The following is a 12,148-nucleotide window of genomic DNA, read 5'->3' on the forward strand; positions in this document are numbered from 1 at the left end:
GGACCTGGCACAGACTCGCAGACCAGTAACTGCGGGAAAAAGACTTTAAGGCAGCCTCCCAGACTGAAAGCTGGAGCTGTCAGGGTGCACATGTGAACAGGGGGTAGCTGGCAGTTTTAGAAGCACAAAGGCCAGAGACATGCCCAGACCTGGAAGCGAGGGCTGGGAATGCTGCTGTGGGGTGTACAACACAGGACACTGCAGTTTTTAGCAGCACAGATGGAAATGGAGACAGTGTGGCCTGGAGAGCTCACTGAAGAACAGACTGCGATCTCTCTGCTCTGAGACATGTTTAGATATAGTCACTTCTACTCTGACTCTCAGAAGAGACACAGAAAGCCACCAGGGAAAGACCTCAGGGAACAAAAGCCCCCCAAACTGGTTTTTACTGAGCCCATTCCCTACCCCACTCCCACAGTGGGCAGGGCAACTCTGCCCAAACAGGTTTGCCTAAGTAATAGCATGGCAGGGCCCTCCCCCAGAAGGTAGGCTGGAAGAACAAGAGGCCAACAAACAGGTGCATCTTGCTTGGGTTGTGGTCAATAATTTGGACTCTATACATTCCCTCAACCACCTCTCAACAGAATGACTAAGAGAAGGTACCCCCAACATAGGAAAGATTCAGAGACTGTGACCTCTACCACAGAACAAATGTATATGGATATAAGCAAGATGTCAGAAATGGACTTCAGGGTAACAGTTATGAAGACAATAGCTAGAATGGAGGAAACCATTAATGACAACATGGATTCTCTAAGGGCAGAAGTTAGTGCTGAACGGGCAGAACTTAAAAATGCTATCAATGAGATCCAGTCTAATCTAGATACTCTTGACATCTAGGGTAAACAAGGCAGAAGAACTAATTAGTGATCCAGAAGACAAACTTATAGAAAAGAAGGAACAGGAGGAGGCCTGGAACAAACAGCATAAAATCCATAAAAACAGAATTAGAGAAATAACTCATGCCATGAAATGTTCCAATGTCAGAATTATTTGGATTCCTGAGATGGTAGAGAGAGAGAAAGGATTAGAAGATATATTTGAACAAATAAAAGCCAAGAATGAATGAATGAAAGAAGCATTCATGTCCTAGAGGCAGAGAGGACCCCTCCCAAGATCAAGGAGAACAGACCAATGCCCCAGCATATAATAGTAAAACTCACAAATCTTAGAACCAAGGAAACCATATTAAGGGCAGTTAGGAGGAAGAGATTCCTTACAAACAGAGGGAGGAATATTAGAATAACGTCAGACCTGTCCACAGAGACCTGGAAAGACATATTCAGTGTACTAAATGAGAAGAACATGCAGCCAAGAATTCTTTAGCTGGCAAGGCTGTCATTCAGAATGGATGGAGAGATAAAAAGCTTCCAGGACCAGCAGAAACTGAAAGAATATGTGACCACTAAGCTGGACCTGCAAGAAATATTAAGGGGGGTTCTCTAAAAGTAGAAAGACCCCAGAAGTGATATAGAACAGAAATTTACAGATACAAACTACAGAAACAAAGACTTCACAGGCAACATGATGACAATAAAATCATATTTTTCAAAAATCATTCTTAACATGAATGGCCGATATGCTCCTATAAAATGGCACAGGGTGGCAGATTGGATAAAATGACAGGATCCATCCATATGTTGCCTAAAAGGGACTCATTTTGAACCTAAAGATATACCCAGACTGAAAATGAAGAGATGGAGAACCATCTTTCATGCCAACAGACCTCAAAAGAAAGCAGGGGTAGCAATTCTCACATCAGACAAATTAGATTTTAGACTAAAGGCTGTAGTTAAAATACAAAAGGACATAATATCATTTTTCTTAAAGATTTTATTTATTTATCAGAGAGGGGGGGGAGAGAGCGAGCACAGGTAGACAGAATGACAGGCAGAGTCAGAGGGAGAAGCAGGCTCCCTGCTGAGCAAGGAGCCCAATGTGGGACTCCATCCCAGGACGCTAGGATCATGACCTGAGCGGAAGGCAGCTGCTTAACCAACTGAGCCACCCAGGCGTCCCCATAATATCATTTTTAAAGAGTCTATCCAACAAGAAGATCTAACAATTGTAAATATCCATGCCCTCAACATGGGAACAGTCAACTACATAAGCCAACTGTTAACCAAAACATTCCACTCATTCTTCTCAAGCACACATGGAACCTTCTCCAGAATAGACCACATCCTGGATCACAAATCAGGTCTCAACTGACACCAAAAGACTGAAATTATTCCCTGCATATGCTCAGACCACAATGCTTTGAAACAGGAACTCAGTCACAAGAAAAAGTTTGGAAGAAATTCAAACACTTGTAAGCTAAAGACCATCCTGCTCAAGAATGTTTGGGTCAGCCAGGAAATTAAAGAAGAACTTAAACAATTCATGGAAACCAATGAGAACAAAAACACCAAAACAAATGGGATATGGCAAAGGCAGTCCTAAGGGGGAAATGCATAGCCATCCAAGCCTCACACAAAAACACAGAAAAATCCTGATTACACAAACTGTCTTTACACCTTGAAGAGTTGAAGAATCAACAACAAATTAAGCCTAACCCATGCACAAGAAGGAAAATAATTAAGATTAGAGCAGAGATCAATGAATTAAAACCAGAAATACAGTAGAACACATCAAAGAAACTAGAAGTTGGTTCTCTGAAAGAATTAATAAGATTGATAAAACACTGGCCAGACTTATCCAAAACAAAAGAGAAGGGACCCAAATTAATAAAATTATGAATGAAAGGGGAGATATCATGACTAACACCAAGGAAACAGAAACAATTATCAGAAATTATTATCAACAGCTATGTGCCAGTAAATTAAGTAACCTGAAAGAAATGGATGCATTCTTGGAAACCTATAAACTACCAAAACTGAAACAGAAAGAAACTGACAACCTGAATAGACCAATAACCAGTAACAAGATTGAAGCAGTGATCAAAAAACTCCCAAAAAACTAGAGTCCAGGACCTGACGTATTCCCTGGGGAATTCTACCAAACATTCAAAGAAGAAATAATAGCTATTGTCCTGAGAAACAGAAGGAAAACTTCCAGACTCATTCTATGAGGCCAGCATTACCTTCATCCCAAAACCAGGATAAGACCCCATCAAAAAGGAGTTTCAGACCAATATCCCTGATGAATATGGATGCTAAGATTATCAGCAAGATCCTAGCTAGTAGGATCCAATAGTACTTTAAAAGGATTATCCACTACAACCAAGTGGGATTTATCCCTGGTGTGCAAGAGTGGTTCAGCAGTCACAAATAAATCAATGTTATAGAACAAATAAATAAGAGAGGAGAGAAGAAACCCATAGTCTCTCAAGAAACCCATCTTCTCAATAGGTGCAGAAAAATTATTTGACAAAACACAGCATCCTTTCCTGATCAAAACTCTTCAGACTATAGGGATAGAGGGAACATTCCTTGATTTTATAAAATCTACCTATGAAAAACGCACAGCAAACATCATTCTCAAGGGGGTAAAGCTGAGAGCCTTTCCCTTAAAACCAGGAACATGACAAGAATGCCTACTCTCACCACTATTGTTCAACTATTCTCTTTCTTCACAGATGACATGATACTATGTGGAAAACCCAAAAGTCTCCAACACCAAATTATTAGAACTCATATAGCAATTCAGTACTGCGGCTGGATATAAAATCAATGCCTAGAAATCAGTTGTTTTCTTATACACTAATAATGAAACTATAAAAAGATAAATTAGAGAATCAACTCCATTTACAATAGCACCAAAAACTATAAGATACCTAGGAATAAACCTAACCAAAGAGGTAAAATACCTATACTCTAGGAACTACAGAAAACTCATGAAAGAAATCAAAGAAGACACAAAAAGATAGAAAACCATCCCATGCTCCTGGATAAGAAGAATAAACATTGTTAAAATGTTCATGCTGCCCAGAACAATCTATACTTTCAAGGCCATCCCAATCAAAATACCAATGGCATTTTTCAAAGTTCTGGAACTAACAATCCTAAAATTTGTGTGGAACCAGAAAAGACCCAAAATGGCTAAGGAAATGATGAAAAAGAAAAACAAAGCTGGGGCATCACATTGCATAATTTCAAGTTATACTACAAAGCTTTGATCACAAAGACAGTAAAGTACTGGCACAAAAACAGACACATAGATCAATGGAACAGAAGAGAGAGACCAGATATGGACTCTCAACTCTACGGTCAACTAATTTTCAACAAAGCAGGAAAAAATATCCAATGGATAAAAGACTGTCTCTTCAATAAATGGTGCTGGGAAAATTGGACGACTATATACAGAAGAATAAAACTTGACCATTCTTTTACACCATACACAAAGATAAACTTTAAATGGATGAAAGACCTCAATGTGAGACAGGAATCCATCAAAATCCTAGAGGACAACATAGGCAGTAACCTCTTCAACATCGGCCACAGCAACTTCTTTCAAGACATGTCTCCAAAGGCAAAGGAAACAAAAACAGAAATGAACTTTTGGGACTTCATAAAGATCAAAAGCTTCTGCACAGCAAGGGAAACAATCAACAAAACAAAGAGGTCACCCACAGAATGGGAAAAGATATTTGCAAATGATACTACAAAGGGCTGATATCCAAGATCTATAAAGAACTTCTCAAACTCAACACCCAAAAAACAAATAATTAAGTCAAAAAATGGGCAGAAGACATGAACAGACATATCTCCAAAGAAGACATACAAATGGCTAAGAGACAAATGAAAAAATGTTCATCATCATTAGCCATCAGGGAGATTCAAATCAAAACCACATTGAGACACCACCTCACACCAGTTAATAGCAAAAATTGACAAGAAACAAGTGTTGGAGAAGTTGTGGAGAAAGGAGAATGCTCTTACACTGTTGGTAGTAATGCAAGTTAGTGCAGTCACTTTGGAAAACCATGTGGAGGTTCCTCAAAAAATTAAAAATAGAGCTACCCTTGATCCAGCAATCGCACTACCTGGTATTTACCCCAAAGATACAGATGTAGTGAAAAGAAGGACCATATGTACCCCAATGTTCATTGCAGCAATGTCCACAATAGTCAAATTGCGGAAAGAGCCAAGATGCCCTTCAACAGACAAATGGATACAGAATATGTGGCCCATATACACAATGGATTATTAGTCAGGTATCAGAAAGGATGAATACCAAACTTTTGCATCAGCATGGTTGGGACTGAAGGAGATTATGCTGAGTGGAATAAGACAAGCAGAGAAAGTCTATTATCATATGGTTTCACTTACATGTGAAACATAAGGAATAATATGAGGGCATTAGAAGAAGGAAGGGAAAAATGAAGGAGGGGGAAATTGAAGGGGGAGATGAAACATGGGAGACTATGGACTCCAAGAAACAAACAGGGTTTTAGAGGGGAGGTGTGTGGGAGGATGAGTTAGCCCAATGATGGCTATTAAGGAGGGCACATCTTGCATGGAGCACTGGATATTATACACAAACAATGAATCATGGAACACTAAATCAAAAACTAATGGAAGTACTGTATGGTGACTAACATAACATAATAAAAAAAAAAATAGTGAAGCCTTCACAGTTGCTAGACCCTGAGTGCTTCTGTACCTCTTAATTTCCTTAACACAATCCCTCCTATGCAACATGCAAAGTATCACCTTTATTAGTCTCTTCATTTGTTAGAATTCTGTTTTCTCCTGCACTTTGGTTATTAGAGACTTGGAAATCCATCCTTTTCAATTTTAACATGTACAGGTACTACATCCTCGTAAGTCAACAACAATATCACTGAGAACTTCCTTGGAAGGTTCTCAAAAACTTCATGTGTGTTATCCTTCATCTTTATTCCCCAAGATTTTCTCATTTTGTGACATTTTGGTCATCTTTATTTTTTTTCTTCACTACTCTGAATGCTAATCTAGACCTTCACCTCATCTAGCAATATTTAACTTAACCTAAATCTTTACATTCTCACACTGGTGAGCACTGAGAAAAAGGCTATGGAATTCTTGTCATTCCATGAAAGTTTAAGGGTTTTCCTTGTGTTGTGTGGCCTTAGACAAAATGTACCCCCCTCCCCAACCTGCCATCATACACACAGATATAAAACTTCTAACCAGAAATTTGCCATAGGTTATATTTAAGGATATAAACAAGATGGAAGTAGGCAATTACAAGAGTATGGTTTAAAATTAATACTTTGGGAAAGAGCTCTTTGTGAGACCTTCAATTGTTTACTGATTGATGCACAAAACAAACATTTGTTAAAACTCACTCTGCTAAGCACTGAGGATTCAAGAATTCAAAGATTAAAGGATAAAGTCCTTACACTCATGGAGCTCAGAGTCTGATAGAGGAGGCATACCCCAGTCCTAAAGAAGCAAAGAGCTAGGGATTCCAATGTCATCTGAAGAAAGATAGCAACACTTCTTGGATTTAAAAAAAGATCAGGTCATTTTGTCTTTCCTTAAGCAACAAGTGAAAAGGCATCTCTGTTTTTCCTAAAACAAATTTAACAAATTGACATTTTTCATAATAGAGTGGTATAGTCAACTGTTACCACATCCCAAATACATACAGTTTGCAGTAGGCAACAAAAATAATGAAGAAACTAGGTATCTCCTTTATATGGTAAAATTCACACTTTGTGAAACAGTAAACACCACAATTGCTAAATTTCAGTGGAATCACTTATTAAGTCGTATCTCCAAGTGAGCAACTTAAATAGCCTAAGAACATTATTCCTTAAAATCCTTGGACTCAACTTTAATTTATCTTGGCAATCAATAAGACACTTCTAAAAGTGAAACAAAATGGTTTATTGCCAGTAACATCAAATGATAAGCACTAACCCCCTAAAAGGAACAGTGCTTTATGTAAGATTTTGGTCATTTAAGTAAGTGAGCAAAAATTTAGTTAAAAAGAATTCCTTCTTACAAAATAACATTTCTACTGACAGTGACTGAGCTCTACACCCTCCAATGACAGAAATAAGGATGATGAACGTAGAATCTGTGTTCTGGCAAGGAAAAAAAGTATGTGGAAGTAACTCTAAAAGAAGGGGGAGATGAAAGGGCCACAAGGGAGGTACGATTCAGAATATATACACTCTAAGCACACTTTTCCTATAAAGAGCCATATAGTAAATAGTTTGGCTTTGCAGGCCATATGATCTCTGTTGCAATTACTCAACTTTGCTCATATAGCTCCAAAGCAGCTATTGACAATTTATAAAAAAAGGAATGTGACTCAGTTCCAATGAAGTTCTACTTTTAAAACTAGGCAGGAGGTCAGATTTGGTCTTTGGGCTATAGTTTTTCCCACCCAGAATTATGGGGGAAAGGCTATTAGGAAAGTCTTCATGAAGATGGCAGTACATCGCTTCTCAGCCTTTTGGCTAAGATCAAGTGAAGAGGGCAGTACATGGTGTCACTAAGTCTATACTGATGGGTATGTTTCTAATCAGCAAAGATGAAGGGAAAGAGCATTCTTGGAAACAAGGGCATTGAGGGTATGAAAGAACAGAGTGAATTCATGGGAGGAAGAGGTGTCCAGTTTCAAGCATGTTTAAGATACGTGAGCAATAACACTGGCTATTTAGACTGAGATAACTGACTTTTATATGGAATTTTAAAATGTTTAGACAATTTGTCAAGAGCCTTGAACACTGCACGAAGAGTATCATCTTCATTTTAGGACAGCAAGGAATCACTGAAGCTATGTGATCAAGGTTGGGAGGGTGTATCATCAGAACAGGGATTTAAGAAGTTATTGACTACTTCAACTGTGGAAATAGATCAGGCTAAGAACCACAGAGGCCTGGATCAGAACAGTGGCAATAAGGATTCAAACAGATTCAGAAGAGACTGAAAGTAGATTCTGTAGAATTTGATAAACTTTTTGAGGTTTAGGGGTGTGAGGAAAGAATCAAAATTAACTTTGGATCTGAAGATGGTTAGCAGAAATAAAAACAGATGGGATATTTGATAGGCAAGATGTTGGGTTAAGCTTTGTATATGTTAGGTTTCTGGCTCCCCCTGGAAAAATAACTTTTTCCAAGGTATTAATTTTAAGCCACAGATTTTGGAGTTGGACAACCAAATAAAATGTTCACCCAGCACTGCCAGAAATAGAGGTGTGGAGTTTGGAAATGTTTCTGGCTGCAGTTCTTTGTCCACAACTGCACTGAGGGGGTGAGTGAAGGAGACAGATTAATGCTAAAGCTCTGAGAGATACTATAGAAAATAATTTTTTGTAGAAAAGAAGTGAGATCTCAGATAAATCTTAATGGAATTTCTAGAAAGGAGTAAACAAAATAAAAGCAACAATAGTTAGCATTTGTAGAGGGTTTACTATGTGCCAGGCATCATTCTATGAGTAATAAATACATTAACTCATTTAATCATTGTATCAATCACACATGAAACATACAAATTCTTTATTCCCATTTTATAGATGAGAAAATTGAGGTACAGAAATAATATGTAACTTACCAAAGGCCACACATAAGTGGCACAGCCAAGATTTGAACCCGGGCAGCCTGACTAGCCTACACAGCAATGTTGCTCTAAGGAGAAGTAGGAGAAGTACCAAATTGCTAAAGGAATGCTGAGGAAATTGAGAACGGAGAAGAGAAGAGTTCAAAGTACACCGAGACAGAAATGGAAGTTAAAACACAAAAAGCTAAAGAATGAGAAGATGGCCAGTAAACACAGAAAGTGAAGACAGTGAATCCAATACACTGAATTCAAGTCCTATGGCAGGCAGAACCATACACATGGCAAAGAGGAGTGTGCAAATTTGATTAAGGACTTTGTATGGGGAGATTATGCTGGGTGAAATAAGGAAACCCAATCCCATCATCAGGCCTTAAAAACAGAGACTGTTTTGTGGCTGGGGTCAGAGAGAGAGATGCTCAGTTGTTGGCTCATGGAAGGGACATGAAGCAAAGAATATGGCAGCTCTAGAAACTGGAAAAGGAAGGGAAACAAATTCTTCCCTAGAGACTCCAAAAGAAACACAGCCCTGCTAACAATTTAATTAGGCAAGTGAGAGCTATGTCAAACTGCTACCTTGCAGAACTTTAAGTTAATAAATTTGTGTCATTTTGAGCCACCAAGTGTGTGGAAATTTGTTACCATAGCAATAAAACACTAATCCAGGTTCCCAGCTCTTCTTAATCTGATTAATATTTTTGCTAATAATTCCAACACCCTGGTCTACTGGCCAATCCCAAGTCGCCCTCATTGACAATGAGCCTTTCCCAGAGTCAGTATGGCCTCCCAGATGTTCAAGGCAGTATACTGAGGGAACAGGGAAGGAGACAGATGGCTCTGTATCAATTTCCTTAATCAATATTTAATTTAACTGACCATAAAACAAATGTTAATTCAAAAATGTCTAAAAATTTATCAAAACTAACTTCAGAATACAGCCCACTAATTATTTACTGATTCCAGCTCTATGCTAATAATGGTGCAATTAGATTTCTAGCTATATAGTGTGCTTTTATAGACACTTGGTTTAACAAATGTTTGAAAAACAGGAACAAAATGACACTAAGTTACATGCACTATGAAATATAACTTTTAAATCAAATTTACAATGATTATTTCCAAAAGAACAGTGAAGGTTATTTATGTGATTTGAGTTATAAAATTGACCTTGACTAATTTCAGTATTAATTTCTGATACAGTTAATAATTAATGAAAACTTGCCTAGGAGACAATTTTTATATTTTAAGACCCATCTAAGATACCTTAAATTGTAAATGTTTATTTTTTCCTTAAACATTTAAAATAATCTATCCCTTACATTGCAAAAATATTTAGCAAAAGCATTTGAGATAACTCAAAGCAAGATATATTTTTTCTAAAGGATCTTTTAAAACTGTTTTGTCATTTGTTACACAGTGTTGAAAGTCTGTTCAAAAGGCAACATTAGCCTAAATAACATGTTAGTTCAGAGGGACTTAATAGATATATACAGAACACTCTATCCAACAGCAGCAGAATACAAATTCTTCTCCAGAGCAATGGAACATTCTCCAGGATAGATCATAAGCTGGGCAACAAACAGGTCCAAATAAATTTAGGAATACTGAAACCCTATCAATCATCACTTCTGAAAATAATGATATAAAATTAGAAACAAATTATGAAAAAAAGAATAGTCACGAGTATGTAAAGACTAAAAAACATATTCCTGAATATGTCAAAGAAGAAATCAACAAAGAAACTAGAAAATATGAGCCAAATAAAATGGAAACACAACATACTAAATGTATAGGAAGCAGCAAAAGCAGTTCTAGAAAAGAAGCTTATAGTGCTAAACACCTACATTAAGAAAAAGAAACAGGGGGAGAGGAAGCAATATGGAATTGGAGACTGAAATAACATCAGGTCCCAGGAGTTGAGCTAGATAGTTATCAAACCTTCTGAACACCGACAAACTCAAAGCAGGAGATCAAAGAAAAGAAAAGCAGCAATTCTAGGAACAGAAAATCAACCACTTTTGGGAAAGTAGGACATGCAGAGAAGTGAATCCGAAAGGACGAGAAGATAAACTGTGGGGGGAGGGGCTGGCTCCCAGTAAGCAGAGGAACAGTGGAGTGAAAAACAGAACTTTTAGAGAAGTCTGCTCAACTGAGGGACATCACTACAGAAGCTAAGCATGGATGGAACCCTTGTGGGGACAGTGTGGTCTCAGGACCCACAGGGTCACACAAAGACTGGGGGTGTCTGAGTTTGGCAGAGATGCCAGGTATCAAACGGAGAAGCTGGCTACAAAGATGGAGCTGAGGTGGGGGCTCTTAGCTCAGGGTTACCTTAAACCACGATCCAAGACACAGTCGTGTCACTGCACTTAAAGCAGGGACCCCACAACTGGCATATTCAAAGAGCCCCTCGTTCTTCCTTCTGGAGCAGCATAGGAATGTGGCAGAAATCTGCTGCGTTTGGAGACCCCAAATGGAGGTAGGCACCAGAGATAGAAACACTCAGTCACAGGCCGGGTAAGCACAGAGCATGACCAGAGACCAGGGAGATGGGAGGATTTGACTGCTTTTCTCTGAGGGAGCACTGAGGAGTAAAGCCCCAAGCTCTCAGATCCTACGGGAAGAGATTGGGAGGCTGCCATTATCATTCCCATCCTCCAAAGCTTTACAGAAAGCATTCAGTAAACAAAAGCTACCAAGACCAAAATCTCACAGATTACGTAGCCTGGCCCCTGGCAAGGGCAACTCCATCTTGGACAAAGACATTTGAGAATCACTGGAACAGGCCTCTCCCACAGAAGATCAGCAAGAACATCCAATCAAGACCAAGTTTACCAATCAATGAGAACTGCGAAACTCCAGAGGTAGGTGAAAGCAACACATAGAATTCGTGGCTTTTTCCCCATGATCCTTTAGTCTTTCAAAGTTGACTTTTTTTATTTTATTTCTTTCTTATTCTGTTTTTTTTTAAACTTTTCCTCCTTCCTCTTTAAATGTTTTTAAGCTATTTTCTCTTATCAATACCTTTTGAAAAAAATCTTCTTAAATTTTCATTATTATATTTTATCCCTTCATTGTATTTAACCTTATTACTGTATACATCTAAGTTTTATATTCTTTAACATTTTGGGATATAGCTTCTTCTTATAGATAAAATATACCATAAATCGAGCTCCAGCCTGAACAAATTCTCTCTTCTTTTAATTGTTTTTCTATTCCAACCAAATGATCAAATCCTCTTTTAGACTCTTTTTTAAATTTTCATCATTACAGTAATATTCCATCTCTACATATTGTTTACCCTTATTTTTTGTGTATATATATAAGTTTTTCTTTCTTTAAAATTTTGGTAGGTAGTTTCTTCTTGGAGACCAGAATACACCCAAAATCAGATGGGTGGCTCTGTTCTATTCACCAGCCTAATATATATATATATTTTTTATTTTTATTATTTCCTCCTTTATCCTCCCCCCAGTTTTGGTTCTCTTCTGATTTGGCTAGCATATATTTTTCTTGGGTCTTTGCCACCCTTTTAGTATTTTACTCTCTCATTCATATATTCTTATCTGGATAAAATGACAAGGCAGAAAAATGCACCACAAAAAAAAGAACAGGAGGCAGTACTGATGGTTAGGGACCTAATCAATAAAAACACT

General features: G+C 38.0%; 1 protein-coding gene across 6 annotated transcripts in view; it reads right to left on the bottom strand.

The window, feature by feature from the left end:
• ANO4 (anoctamin 4) overlaps nt 1-12,148 on the bottom strand; it is a 461,396-nt gene that overhangs the window by 265,615 nt on the left and 183,633 nt on the right. The window lies entirely within an intron of this gene.

The sequence above is a fragment of the Mustela nivalis genome, assembly GCF_964662115.1.
Source record: "Mustela nivalis genome assembly, chromosome: 7".
Classification (NCBI taxonomy): Eukaryota; Metazoa; Chordata; class Mammalia; order Carnivora; family Mustelidae; genus Mustela; species Mustela nivalis.